The following is a 13,624-nucleotide window of genomic DNA, read 5'->3' as shown; positions in this document are numbered from 1 at the left end:
TAAAATACGTATACCAACTTTTTTCCCGCGATATTTCTCTCCGTCAAGGTAATAAAAATAGAGGATGATGCTCTGATAGCAGTTTCTATCATCTTACTATGTGCTGATTGATATGTTCCTCAACTTTTCCCCTTCCATGAAGCCACGAGTTTTTCTATGTCTTTGCCTGTAAAGTCGACCAATATTATTTACCATATGCTTCTTTTTTGCAGTGATAGAATTAGGATGACCCCTAGTGTCATTACATTTCATTAATTGAAAGCGATATGCTAGATACGACTTATATTAGGAAATAGAGCATTGTTCAATTCTTAATGCAGTTTGATAAGATTCAAAAAATCTTATTAAGCACTGTATTAAGAGTGTATACACAGTAAGACTTCGTATTATAATACAAATTTTATGATACAAATTGTAACGTGTATACTGGCCTTTAATATCAGATAACACCTCTGTGCAGTAAAAAGTAAAAGGCCGGTATACACAATTTGTATCATAAGATTTTTCTTAGGGGTCATCCTATTTTTACCATTAATAAAAAAAAGCACTGGGTTAATGGGAAGGGGAAAAGGATTGTGGAATATATCAAGCAGTGCATAGTACGATGATAGACACTGTTATTGGAGCCGCATCCTCCATTTTTTTTATTACTTTGACAGAGAGATTGTAAGGGGGGGGGGGGCATGTTGGAATACGTAGGTTATGTACAGTCTTATAAGATATGTCTTAGCGTGAGTACAGGAAAGTTTTATAGTACAAAAGTATTATAATACATGCATTATACTACAAATCTCATCGTGTCTACCGGCCTTAGGAGTGAAGATACAGCGTATTTAAACCGTCTGACATTCAGTCTTTTTTTTAATCCATGAATTCATGAGGCATTTCCATAGCTATGTACAAATGACCTCAGTCAAATGTTTGAGCTATTTAATAATACTTCCCGGTTTAATGTGATGAATCGCATAACGAAATGAATGGTGTCACTGCTCTGTTGTGTAGGTAGATTATTTTTGAGTGTAACAATTATTCTTGCTTATGGTAAGATTTAATTGCAAAGGATATATCTCTCTCTCTCTCTCTGTGTCTCTCTCTCTCAAATGTCTTAATTATACTCCCGATTGAAAAGCGGGAGGGTATATAGTGATCGGGATTTCCGTCCGTCCGTCTGTCCGTCCGTCCGTCCGTCCGTCTGTTACGCTTTTTCTCTTATCCGCAACTCCTCTTATACTACTGAGTGAAATTAAATGAAACTTTCACAGAATCTTTATTACATATTGGCATTGTGCACCTCCTATTTTACTTTTTTATTCGACACGTATTTTAGTTTTCTCAGAGCAAAACATTTTTTGTTTACCTATGACGTCACATAATAGAAGCTTCTTGATAACATTTCATAGGACGAGTTATTCCTCTTTACACATTACCGTAAAACAATATAAAGCAACACATCGACATTATGGGAGGCGGGGGGTATCATTTAGTGAGCTCATTGCTCACAGTACCTCTAGTTTTTATAAATATGCTTTAACTCCTTATAATCAATGCTGTCTTCGTCATATTTCCCGACCGGTGGCCATTGACCTGTGGTAATCGGTGGTAATCCGTGGTGTGAGCGATGCCCCAACTTCGGCACCCATCCGCCTAGTAGTCATAAAAGTATCAATCACATTATCCATCGAAAAGTCCAAATGAAGTTCAAGCTTTTAAAACAAAAAACAAAAAAAGATAATCTGATCGTTTTTGGTTAGTTTAAATATCGAAAATTTAAACATTGGAATTTTGATCCCAACATCAGAGCTTCGATTTTTTTACGGAAACTATCTGTGTCTGATCATAAATATTTTTGTTTCAAAATTAAGCTGGAAACAAATGTAAGCATACCTTGTTGACCCGTCACATCGTAGTGTTTCTAAACAGTGTAGAAATGTTCCTTGAAAAACTTGATAAACTTTAAAATATCCTTAGTCCAGAGAATATTTGTTTCTTTGTGACAGTAATCTTATATTTCTTCTTACAGAAAATATTGCATTAAACAAGCCTGCGTGGCAGCAGCATCCGTATTATGGTAATCTAAATTGGGGAGCAGATAAAGCTGTGGATGGGAGGTTAACAAACCGGGAAGCTAATGGAGGACAATGTACGATATCTGCCGATGGTTCTTACACTGCCAAATGGCGGGTTGATCTAGGAAGAGTACTCAATATTCATCATATAAATATCTTCTACAGGACGGCCAATGGTGTGTTTGGTATTGTTTAAACAAAAGCATTTGCATGAATTTAACATATATAGTTTATGTGTTTCCAATGCTTATTTAGATATGAAAGTACATTATTCGTTAACTAGTATTTATTTTGGGTAATAAAGTATCAATAAGCCAAGTCGGCATTATTACTGCCATGGCTTCATGTATATTCTTTTTGCTTAAAACGCTACTTAACATGTATGATGAAATGTTTCTAGCAATTTAAGCCAGTTTTCATTTTGGCATTTCCTACCAAATTGTATATTATTTTTAACAAGAAATACTTTATTTAATTAAGTTAATTATAATCCATAGTTAACAATCGTTAACAGTGCTAAATATTACTATACTGTCAAAGTTATAAACTATAGTTATTCAAAGTTGTACTATTAATAGTAAATCAAAGTTTTCTATGAATGGATTTCAGAATGTTAGATTTATGTTCTCCAAAAACACGCACGTATAATAGATATATCAAATGGAGTCATTACCTGGATATTTATGTATTTTTATAAAAACATACATCAATGTTACGATACAAATTTAAGAAATTTTAAACGTTAAGAACTCGAAAAAAAAATCAAAGTAAACTTTCATAGTAAATCAAAGTACATGTATCAATGTTTTTGATGAATTGTAATTTCCTTTTTAGGAAATCATTGAAATACGAACACAAGTGGAATTTAAATCTCAAACCCAATACAAAGAAAAATAAACCATTGTTGAAAATATTGCTTTTTCTGAGTTATATTTATTTCATCTTTGCTTCTCAGTGAACTAAAATATATAAATATTAATTGGAAAAAAAAAATACTAAAGAATCATCTTTATATAAACATATAAATATACATAAAATACATAAACAATAAAAAGAATAACTAGACCAGAACTGATAAATGGAAATACAATTCTTTATTTAATGGTTAATATATCAAATACGGCAAATGAAAAAGGTTAATATTGGAATCTTTATTTCAGTAGAATAACCCACTTGATGTTTTGAAAAGAGTTGTGTTAAAAGATACATGTATTTTTGAGATTTAAAAGAGTAGCAATTAAATATTTTTGTGAATTTTCTCTATTTAAGTCTTGTTTTTATTATTTCTTTTCACAATGAATTACATATGAATATTAATCGATATAAAAGAAATACTAACAAAAAGGATATCTTTATACACAACATTACACTTTTCCTTCAAACATATGTTCATATTTTGAATATTCAGGCACAACCAAAATTAATACTTTGATCCCTTAAGAAGTATAGATTGCAGAAATATGTAAAAGACTAACGATGTCTAAAAGAGTCGTTTCTGATTGAAGGCGTAGAACTTGGCCGTTGGTGTCTATCGTGAAGAATAGTATCATTTATTTCTAAATCATATAAAACTGGAAAATTTTATATTTGTCGTGTTTAAACAAAAAAAGTCCCTAATTAATCGCATATTGCTATAATTTTTTTACCAGACTCGAGTAATGGTTACACAGCACGATTCCTTGGATTCTCTGTTTACGTATCGAACACAACCAACAAAGACAATGGATTCCTATGTTTTAAAGACACAACATTCACCCGAGACACAATACCGGAGAATTTTACAACAGAATGTGTAAAGCATGGACGATATGTTATCTACTACAACGAGAGAGGGCGGCCGATCAATCGTCCTGAATTTTCAAAGTACGCATATAACGAACTCTGTGAAGTTCAAGTTCTTGGTAAGAAGACATACCATCTCTATAAATGGTGAATATTAGTATTGATTGTCATGAAATATTCAAACTTGATGATACGAAATTGCGTTAGTTATAAACGATCACTATTTCATAAAACAGCAATAATTCAGGAAAGAAAATATATTTTTCTGAAAATTAGCACTCAGTAAATTTCAACAATTTAATGATCACTGGAGACTAAGGATTTAATATGAGTTACAAAAATTACATTTTAGACAGAGTTAAACCGCTGTTAAATCAATCTTCGATTTTAGCAGCATATTTGCCTTTGAGTTATCCAGAAAATGGGAATGGTAAATTTTATTTAACCTCGTTTTCAAATTGTGGAACATTAGTAAAAAGATATTGAAAATTTCTGCACATACGCAAAAATGTGAAAATTGAACGTTTGAATGTTTTGGTATTGTTTAACGTCCCTCTCAAGAATTTTTCACTCATCTGGAGATGTCACCGTATGCCGGTGAGGGGCTTCAAAATTTGACCTTTACTCGGCACTCAGGGCTATTGAGCAGTGAAAGATCTTTATCGTGCCAACGCCTGCCGCTGACACGGGCCTCGATTTTTAAGATCTCATCCGAAGGACCCGCAATTTACACTTCAAAGTGCCGAGCGCATGGCAAAGGAAAAGTTGCTTCCCATTTTTTATCGACTTAGGTCAGTCGCGGTCCAGATACGAACTCACGACCTCCCAATCAAGGAGCTACCGTGAACGGTCCTATTAATAACATGCACAGTTTGTCACTGTGCCACTTGTACATGTAGAAGAAGACATTGCATTATTCAAGGATTTTAATTATATTAGTAATGATTTAGACCAAAACGACCTAAATAAATAAACATGAAAAACTCATCAGAGTTTGTATTGGACAAACTGATATATACATATATTTATTCATAATTCAATCAGGATGCCCTACCTCAGGTTTTTATGGAGAAAATTGTAATATACCGTGTCCACAGAAATGTCAGGAGAGACGTTGTAACATTGTGAATGGAACCTGTCTCGGATGTGTTGCTGGATACAAAGGACCACGATGTGAAGAACGTATGTAAATACAAAACATGAGAGAGAGAGAGAGAGAGAGAGAGAGAGAGAACCAATTTTAAGGGTTGTATCAGTACTTTACATTTGTTTAATGTTAGAGTACAATGAACGATGTTTTTACTTTTTGCATAAATGTTACATGTAACAAGCTCAGCCAATGAGTTAAATTTAAATGAAAAATTAAAATGTTATTTTCTATATATATTAAAATTAATATTAAGAATATACAAAATATTAAGAGAGAGAGAGACAGAGAAAGAGACAGACAGAGAGAGAGAGATTTCATGGGATGATGAATCAAAAATGAGGATAAATATAGGACGGGTGATCAAAAAGTTTGCTAAATAATTGAATAACTTCCATAAAAGAAAAAAAATATTTGTTTTCAGTGTTGATTATATTTTTAATAAGTCGTCTCCGATTTTAATGCACATCTGCCACCAATCTGCTCATGCGCCAATCAAGTGACATATGCAGTCAAGTAACCCGCTTCTTAGCCTTCTGTCACCAAAGCTGAAAGTGTTTTTACCGAGTTTATTTGTTTCCATGTAGGTTAATTTTTATAACAAGAACAGTTCATTTGTCAGAAATAGTCAAATCTCGGCAACAGAATGGGTGTATTAAAATATCCTTCAAAACCCAAATCTTCTGTCTCGGGAGACACGTTTATTCAAAGTGTATCTAATTTATAGAACTATGGCTATGTGTGTACCATTTTTTATCTAATCTGTATTGTGGTTTTGTAAATACAGATATACAGTAGACGTACTTTTTTCCACGGGAATATAATTCTGCGGAACCTCAATTTCTGTTTAATCTGCGGTTAGAAAATTACGCGGATTCTTAGATTGTCTCTGTATGCCTTACATTTATATTAAGTACGCGTGCATAACTTTACGAAATTTCTGAAAGTGGACTTGAAGCGAAGCCAGGGTGTGTATCGAGTATGTATTGGTGTAAGTTTGTGTCCCATATAAAATGTAAGTACATGCAGTACAATTACCTTCTGAAAACAAAACATAGTGTGATAACAACGACCAGGCTTACTAACGTGACCACTGCTGCTCCTCCCATGATAAGGAAAGTGTTCAAATCTGGAGAAGACAACTGGAAGTAGTACATAATATGGAACTGAGCGGATACATCTTATTGATTTAAGAACCATTCTCTGTATTGCTTTCAAAGAACTATATGCGGTATATTGCATATGTTTGCCCCCACAAAAGTCAAATTTTGAAAACTTCCTGAAATGTGCTGAATTCAATAAATTGTACGAGAAATATAAGTTAACAGAAAATATTATAGTTCCAGAGCAGTGTATTCACAATTTCTGTTTTTATGACGTCACAAACTAGTCCGATTTTATATCTTTTTTCAGAAAGAGGACAAAATGGACAAAATTTCAACAATTTAAGCTTAAAAATTTATAGAGCGCATGTGTGTTCAGGAACAATATTGACATATTTCATTGATATTATCATTCTACACATTATATCAAAATATTTATCCTGAACACACATGCTCTCGGTGACTTTTATTTAAAATATCGACGAAATATGTACATTTTTTCTGCAAAAATCATAAAAAACTGAAATTTACGTCATATTTGTGACGTCATTACCTACATATGACGTCATTACTTATGAAATTATTCAGTGCTTTGAAGTCAGCATATACTCCCCTGTTTTAGGACTTAATTAAATATTACTCCATCAAAGTTTGATTTTGGGGGGCAAATGTTGGTTAATACCGCATATATTTCTATGTGACCGCGTACAAAACGTAAATGAATACCTCGTGAAAAAAGGTACTTCTACAGTAGTTCGCGAACTTTTGTTCACCCCTCGTATTTTTAAATTCAATTCTAAATTTGTACTTAATACTTGTGGTACTTTAAATAGATGTATATAATGCGATAAGAAGCAAATACATGGATATTAAGAGAACATATATGTAATGGTATACATAAATTCTAAATTATTTCTTAAAGCATGCGAGTTTCTTTTTAAAAATACAGTTCTCACTTTATTTTCTCACATCATTAAATGGTAACAAATGAAACAAAGAAAACATTTACTTTCATTAGAAATTTTATTAAAGATTTTAACGTGCAATGGCGGTCAACGTTTTGATAATTTTCAGAATGTGACCCCGGTATATATGGCCTTGAGTGTGGTAAAACCTGTGGTAACTGTAGTGATGGGGTCCATTGTAATCACGAGAACGGAAGTTGTCCAAGCGGATCTGATGTTGGTGCTCAAGGACTTACATGTGACGAAGGTCAGATTATTATGTGGTTTATGTTTCTTTACGAGGTATCTAGGTACTCGGAAGAAGTTTGTGTTTTTGTTTAATCTGCACTGTTTTTGTATATGTTTAAATACACGATAAAAATGTCTTATATGGTATACTGAAGCAATACAATAATAGTACAGAAAGTGTGCATACTAAAATAGTAAAGAATATGCCGATTGCGTAATGGATATCACATAAATCAAATAAAATTTGAAATAGTTTCTGGAAACTTGAAAATTGTTCGTTTCTGAAAAGTTACTTTGTATGAAGTGACAAGCTGATTACGTCAGTACTCTTTCTTAAAATTGTTACTTTCATACTACCATGAAGATTCTTCAAAATCTGCCTTTTAGAGAAAATTTTACTGAAAAAAAAAATATTAAAGGTAATTAGATTTATTGAAACGCTCTGCTCATCATTTGTCTCTTCACACTTAAAATGGTCGTTTTTGCTTTTTTTTCTGCTATGTAACGTCACATACCGAATTTCTTTTACGAAATACAAATAATGATATTTAGTACACATCGTGAAATAGAAGGGAAACGTTGATTTTAGACATGGAAATGTCATACAGGTACTTTAAAATTCACTAAGTTCTGAACACAAAGTAAACAAAAATTGAAGTGAAATCTGTACGCAGTACAGTTAAGGCAACATTTTCTATAAAACGTCACCGAAAACGATACAATTAATATTTAACTATTTTATTTTTCAGCAAGACACTCTAGTTTAAAAAGCTTTATGTTATCTTGAAGAGTATGTCCATCGCTATTCATCTAGGAATTTTTGTGATCATGTGACCCTCTAAAGTCACGTGGGTTCCGATTTTAGGTCAACAAATGAAATGTTAAATTTAACCAAAAAGTTCAAGGGCAAGGCAAACAAACAAATAACTGCACAGTGTTTTAAATTGTTCCTATGTATCTATACTTTCGCAAAAGTGATGCTCATTCAGTTGGTTTTCCGATACATTTGAGTTATTCACCTAAAACAGTCAGTAGTATATGAAAAATGGGGTATTTTCCTAATATCATCGGAAATTATAAATTACCTTAAGGATTACAAAGAAATGAGCATCACTTTTTGAAAAATATACAGTAAAATGAATAATTTAAAATAAAAACCTACTTATTTGATTGTCGCCTCGCCCTTGAACTTTTTGATTAAAAATTTACATCTTGGTACAGTCAGTCTAAATATAGTTTTCAAACGCATCGTTGACCCAGCATGGGAGATAACTCTTCCGTACTTGATAAAGTTTGTTTACCTCGTAGATTTTAAATAACCAGGCCTATACTTGCAAAATGCGCCGGGATCTTTTTACTTAATCGAACAGTATGCATAAAACACTGGGTTTTACTTTCTATTTTGTGACTTCGTTCTCTATACAATGCGTGAATTATGTATGATATAAGACGTCTTTCAGACCTTCCGCATTTCTTCGAATCAGTGTAATAACACATGCAGCTAAATGTAGGTGTACAGTTTGCATGTAATTTAAAACGCCGATTGTTAATAAAAATGGGAATATTCAATTATAATAGTCAATTGATAGCCTCCATCAATAATTAATTCGATAATCATACCCCTTTGTCACTAATGTACATGCAATTGTGTACAAATATTTTTTTTCGCATACAAGATTATATCATGGCTTTCTTTAAAACCTTCAACCCCTATGGGATTTAAGTCATACGTTTTAAGAACTAAGACTAAGTGGAAAACATACAAATTCCTGTATTTGTTAAAGGGACTACCATTTTATTCCAAAAGAGGGGGGTGGGTAGATCTGAAATGTTGAAAATAAATATGTCCCAAATAGGATAAAAAAATTAATCTGCCCCAGACCAGTGTTCCCCCTCCTATAATTTTGTTTAGCTTGTCAGACATTTTTCAGTAGGGAGGAAAATAAATAACCTGTCCTTCATCATATTGGAAGTAAATATTAGTAGACCTGTCCTTCATTGACATGAAAAGAAATAAAAAACATAATGACTTGGGAAAACTTGCCACCCCCCCCCCCACACTTCCCTTTAGAATAAAATGGTGGTCCCCTTTCTTGTTTTGAATCAATTAGGGGGGGGGGCCTTTAATCTCCTTTTTAGTTACTATTATTAAGAAAAACAAATTAACACAATGTACATGCTGGAAAAAAATCTTGATGGACATTGACAGTCTGGCACCACACAAATATAAGCAAGTCAAGATTATCAAATCTTAATAGCCTTTTCAACACCTGTACAGTAAGTACATGGATATGAAAAAGTCAAATAATTTTTTATGAAGAAATTTTATTTCATAAACAGATTTTCAAATTAAGATAGACTGTACAAGGAATACTGGGGGGCTGCAATTTTTTTCCATCACTTCATGTTCTTGTGGATGAAATCAATTCTGAAAATACATGTATGAGAAAATCAGGACATTCATGTAGTAACATACCATTACTAAGAGTAAATTGGTGATTAAAATTTAATTAAATTCAGATCAATGCATGGAAACATGCATTGGATGCATATATAATTAAATGTTTGCAATTCTACTGTTATATATTGTTTGCCAGGAATATTGCATGGTAATTTGGTTTATAGGTAATATGGAGCATACCATTTTCCTTACATCGTGGATTAACTTGCTGCCTGATCATGAATGATTCCATTGGTCTAATTCTTTAGGAATATCTGCAACACATTATATGCTATGAGATTACTAAATAAAATACATTGTAAAGTAAAATCACGTTACATTTGACAAAACAATTCATGATATATTGTAAACTGTAGTGAATTAAAATTCATATAAAAGTTAAATGGAAACAAAGCTGTATTTATTTACAAAACTCTTCTGGGAAATTAAAACCTCTGACATTAACAAGAACAAATGATTAGAATATGAAAAAAAAAACATTCTTCCATCTTTACCAAAATGAAAAATAAATATAGGCCTAATCATGCACACAAGCATGGTTAAAAAAATGTGAAATGCTTATAAGTGTACACACCCTGTGGAGAAATGGATGCATTTTGTATTTATTTATACTTCAAGCCTGGATCCCTTGACTGCTACAATAATAAAAGTATAATATGTCATATGATTAAAAAAAATTATGTATAAATTACAGAAATTAATTGACTTAAAAATTGAAATCATACTAAAAAAAATAAATATTTTATTAACCATTAATTTAGAAATTCTTAAAATTTAAACCCATAGATCTAAAGTGGAGGTTCTTTGTTTTCATCATAATGATACAAATAATATTTGTTACATTTAGCATGTTTGTATGCCAAAAAGACAACAACATAATGAGTCATTACATGTTCATTAAATCATTGTCAACACATTGACTGGAGCAATGAAATTTCAAATTTAATTTAGTCTAAGTTTGTATTACTAATTAACACCCTTATTACACTAATCGACTCTATATTTAGTACAATTACATTTTTAATTTTTTAGTAAAACAAAGTGATCAACTTTATGTGGGCTGTTGGGAGGGGGTGGGGGGCGACACACACTGCACTGCATTAGTTTTTCACTGACCGTGATAATACATCTAAATATACACGTACACACTCGCGATCGTTTTTTCTTCGATGTTAACAGAAGCATATCTACATAATGTTCAAACATGTGCATACATACCTGGGCTGAATGCACTGCAGTGATGGATCTTATTCATCTAGGGAGCTGGTGCAGATCGTCTCACTCTTCCATTATTTTCTGTAATAATGTCCTCATATTCTCGTAATAGGGATAAACAATGCCTTATCTCTTATCTTATCCCCAATTCTTTAAAGAATGTCTGATTATTGCATATAAATCCACTGCATGTCTCAGCTGATGTCGCCACGTTTTTAGATGTAAACAACATTCCGTGTCATCGAGTGCAAGCGCTTGGCTGAAGCCGAATGCAGCCAAACGGCACATAAGAAATCGGATTATTTTAAAAACATGCCATTCTATATAGGAGAAAATCACTAATAATTATTTATTTAGACATGGAAATATTGCCGTTTGTTACAAATTCTTGCAAATATCGGTAAATAGTTATTTTGAGCTCTATTTCCTTATAAAGATCAATCAGGGCGGAGCAACTGTCATGACGTCAAACCTCATTATGACCTCATTACCATATTTTTTCCATGGGTTGCCTTAACCGTACTGCGTATATTCGCATATTTTGTAATAAAACTTTACAAATTCAATTTGCTACCAGTGATTCATGTGATAATGGCGAATATACATGCATGTATCTGTTCTGCAGTGTTATTGTAGAGAGCAGCTTGAAATAAATATATCTACAAAACAATGTCTTTGATTAAAAATTTGATAAGGTCTACCCAGACTCCATTCCAGAAATGCAACTTAAATATGACGCTACTTACCTATCTAAGCTCTATGAGTTTTCTAGAGAGCTGCAGCACTGCATGTGTGTTCGTCCCACTGTCGCACCGTGATATATAAAAACGTTGTAAAAAGTTAGGTCAAGTTTTTAATTACTCATCATATTCATTTGCATTAATATTCTATGTTCTCCTTCAACCAATCACCCGTTATTCTGCCAATGTTCAGAGTAGACCATCTCACCCGCTTTTACAAATTGGCGTTCAGACTAACGTGTAAGAGCGTAAAAATTTAAATGGATATCTTTATATTAGTCGGGATTTTTATTTATGAAAACTACAACGAATTAATTTTATTGAAATACGGTATTGCAGAAAGAATACCCTCTAAATATATTTTAAAATATGACTTTGTAGGCAAGTGCAATTGTTTCACCAGAAGTCATTACACAGTTTACATATGTTTCTTTAGTCAGCTTCTTCAAACTTCAAATTGCTATAAGACACAATCTGTTTGTGAAGTAACTTGACGTCCTGTATAAGATGCATTTCGGTATTGAAGTCTAATTACACCTTGTGCAAGTATCAAGGAAAGTCCGATAAAGTAAGTTCTATTTCCAGTTTTTTTTTGGTTTCTTTTATGCTTTCAGAAAAAAAAACTATATCATATAACGATAACTGTGGATCTGCTAAAAATGCGATTATCCACATAAATAAAGTCTGAGAAAGATTCACACAAAAATATGCTAAGTGAATAAAGTATTTAACACTGATTTCAATTCAAGTTCCGTGTTCTTACACGTTTGTTTATTAATTTTACTGCATTTTATATTAACAGAGGGGATGTGTATAGTAATCTGAGAAATTTGTCAGACAAAAACTTATGTGAAACCGTCCCAAACTTTGTTGACAATCAATTTTCATGAGATACATGTAATGACGAACAATGGAGGTTGCACAACGATTTAAATTTAGCTACCACTTGCATATTCTTACCAAAAAATATACAACTTTGAATAAATGATCGAAATTTAAAAAAAATGAGAGGTTTTCTTTTCAGATCTTGTTAAACAATTTTTTATAACGATTTTATTAGCAAAAACACATAGTCAAATTTCTGTCGGTCGAATTTACGCAGTTGCCTGGGAATCAAATGCATCTCTTGGCAATTCAGGAAGTTTAATATCGTTTCTCATATTTAAGAAAAGCTCTTTCAGAACCGGGATAGAAGATACAGAAATTATTTTACTTCAGTTTCAACAGTAATACTATTACAACACAGGCCTCATGTAGAGAACATAAAAGACACAAAAAATTGCTACCGCTTTACCATTGTCTCAAGTCATGGTTCCTCATTACAAAATCCCTGTCGCCCAGAATGGGAGAGGATTGTACATTTTGACGATACGCATGGTTTACATTGATGCCAATGTACAGCAGTTTTAGCAAAATAATTGCAGCATTAACATTTTATAATAATGGAAGTGCAACTTACGTGCAACTTTAATTATTGAAATTCAATTCTGGCATCGTGCTTTTTAAGAGGCCGATCGAGTTTGAAAGTAAAATTAAGCTATGAATAGGTTTTGAGTAATATACTGAAAGGAAAAAGAAATGCAGGGTAGCATAATATTCGAAAACTATTTGACCACAGGACCGAAAATTACGAAAATTGGTCAGATGAGAAATTTAGTTACTTTGCACCAAAATCAGTGTTAAGAATTAATCAAGCGTAATATGTATGACGTCATGTAGGGAAAACAATAAAAAGCCCAAAACACGTGCAATTTGATAACGACGAGTTTGTCAACAAATCTTGTTGCACCATTTGATGCACCTGAAGTATACACATAGTTTTTCAATATTTAGAGACGATATGAATTCCTTGCAATCTTGGTACAGTTTACGGAAGTTCAGTGGGGTCTGCTTTTCGAATTGCCCAATTATTTAAAA

General features: G+C 32.5%; 1 protein-coding gene and 1 long non-coding RNA gene across 3 annotated transcripts in view; one reads left to right on the top strand and one right to left on the bottom strand.

The window, feature by feature from the left end:
- The window catches only part of LOC134267690 (multiple epidermal growth factor-like domains protein 10), a 130,633-nt gene that overhangs the window by 39,472 nt on the left and 77,537 nt on the right, over positions 1 to 13,624 (top strand). The gene's annotated exons all lie outside the window — the stretch shown is intronic.
- On the bottom strand, positions 8,877 to 11,465 carry LOC134267693 (uncharacterized). Its single transcript, XR_009992209.1, has 4 exons — positions 10,971 to 11,465; positions 10,327 to 10,387; positions 9,933 to 10,006; positions 8,877 to 9,719 (listed from the first exon to the last, which is right to left on the bottom strand). It is a non-coding gene; the product is annotated as an uncharacterized LOC134267693 (long non-coding RNA).

The sequence above is a fragment of the Saccostrea cucullata genome, unplaced genomic scaffold (genome assembly GCF_032062105.1).
Source record: "Saccostrea cucullata isolate Sc308-1 unplaced genomic scaffold, CSIRO_AGI_Scuc_v1 ctg4688, whole genome shotgun sequence".
Classification (NCBI taxonomy): Eukaryota; Metazoa; Mollusca; class Bivalvia; order Ostreida; family Ostreidae; genus Saccostrea; species Saccostrea cuccullata.
This window is presented reverse-complemented; position numbering and strand designations above follow the sequence as displayed.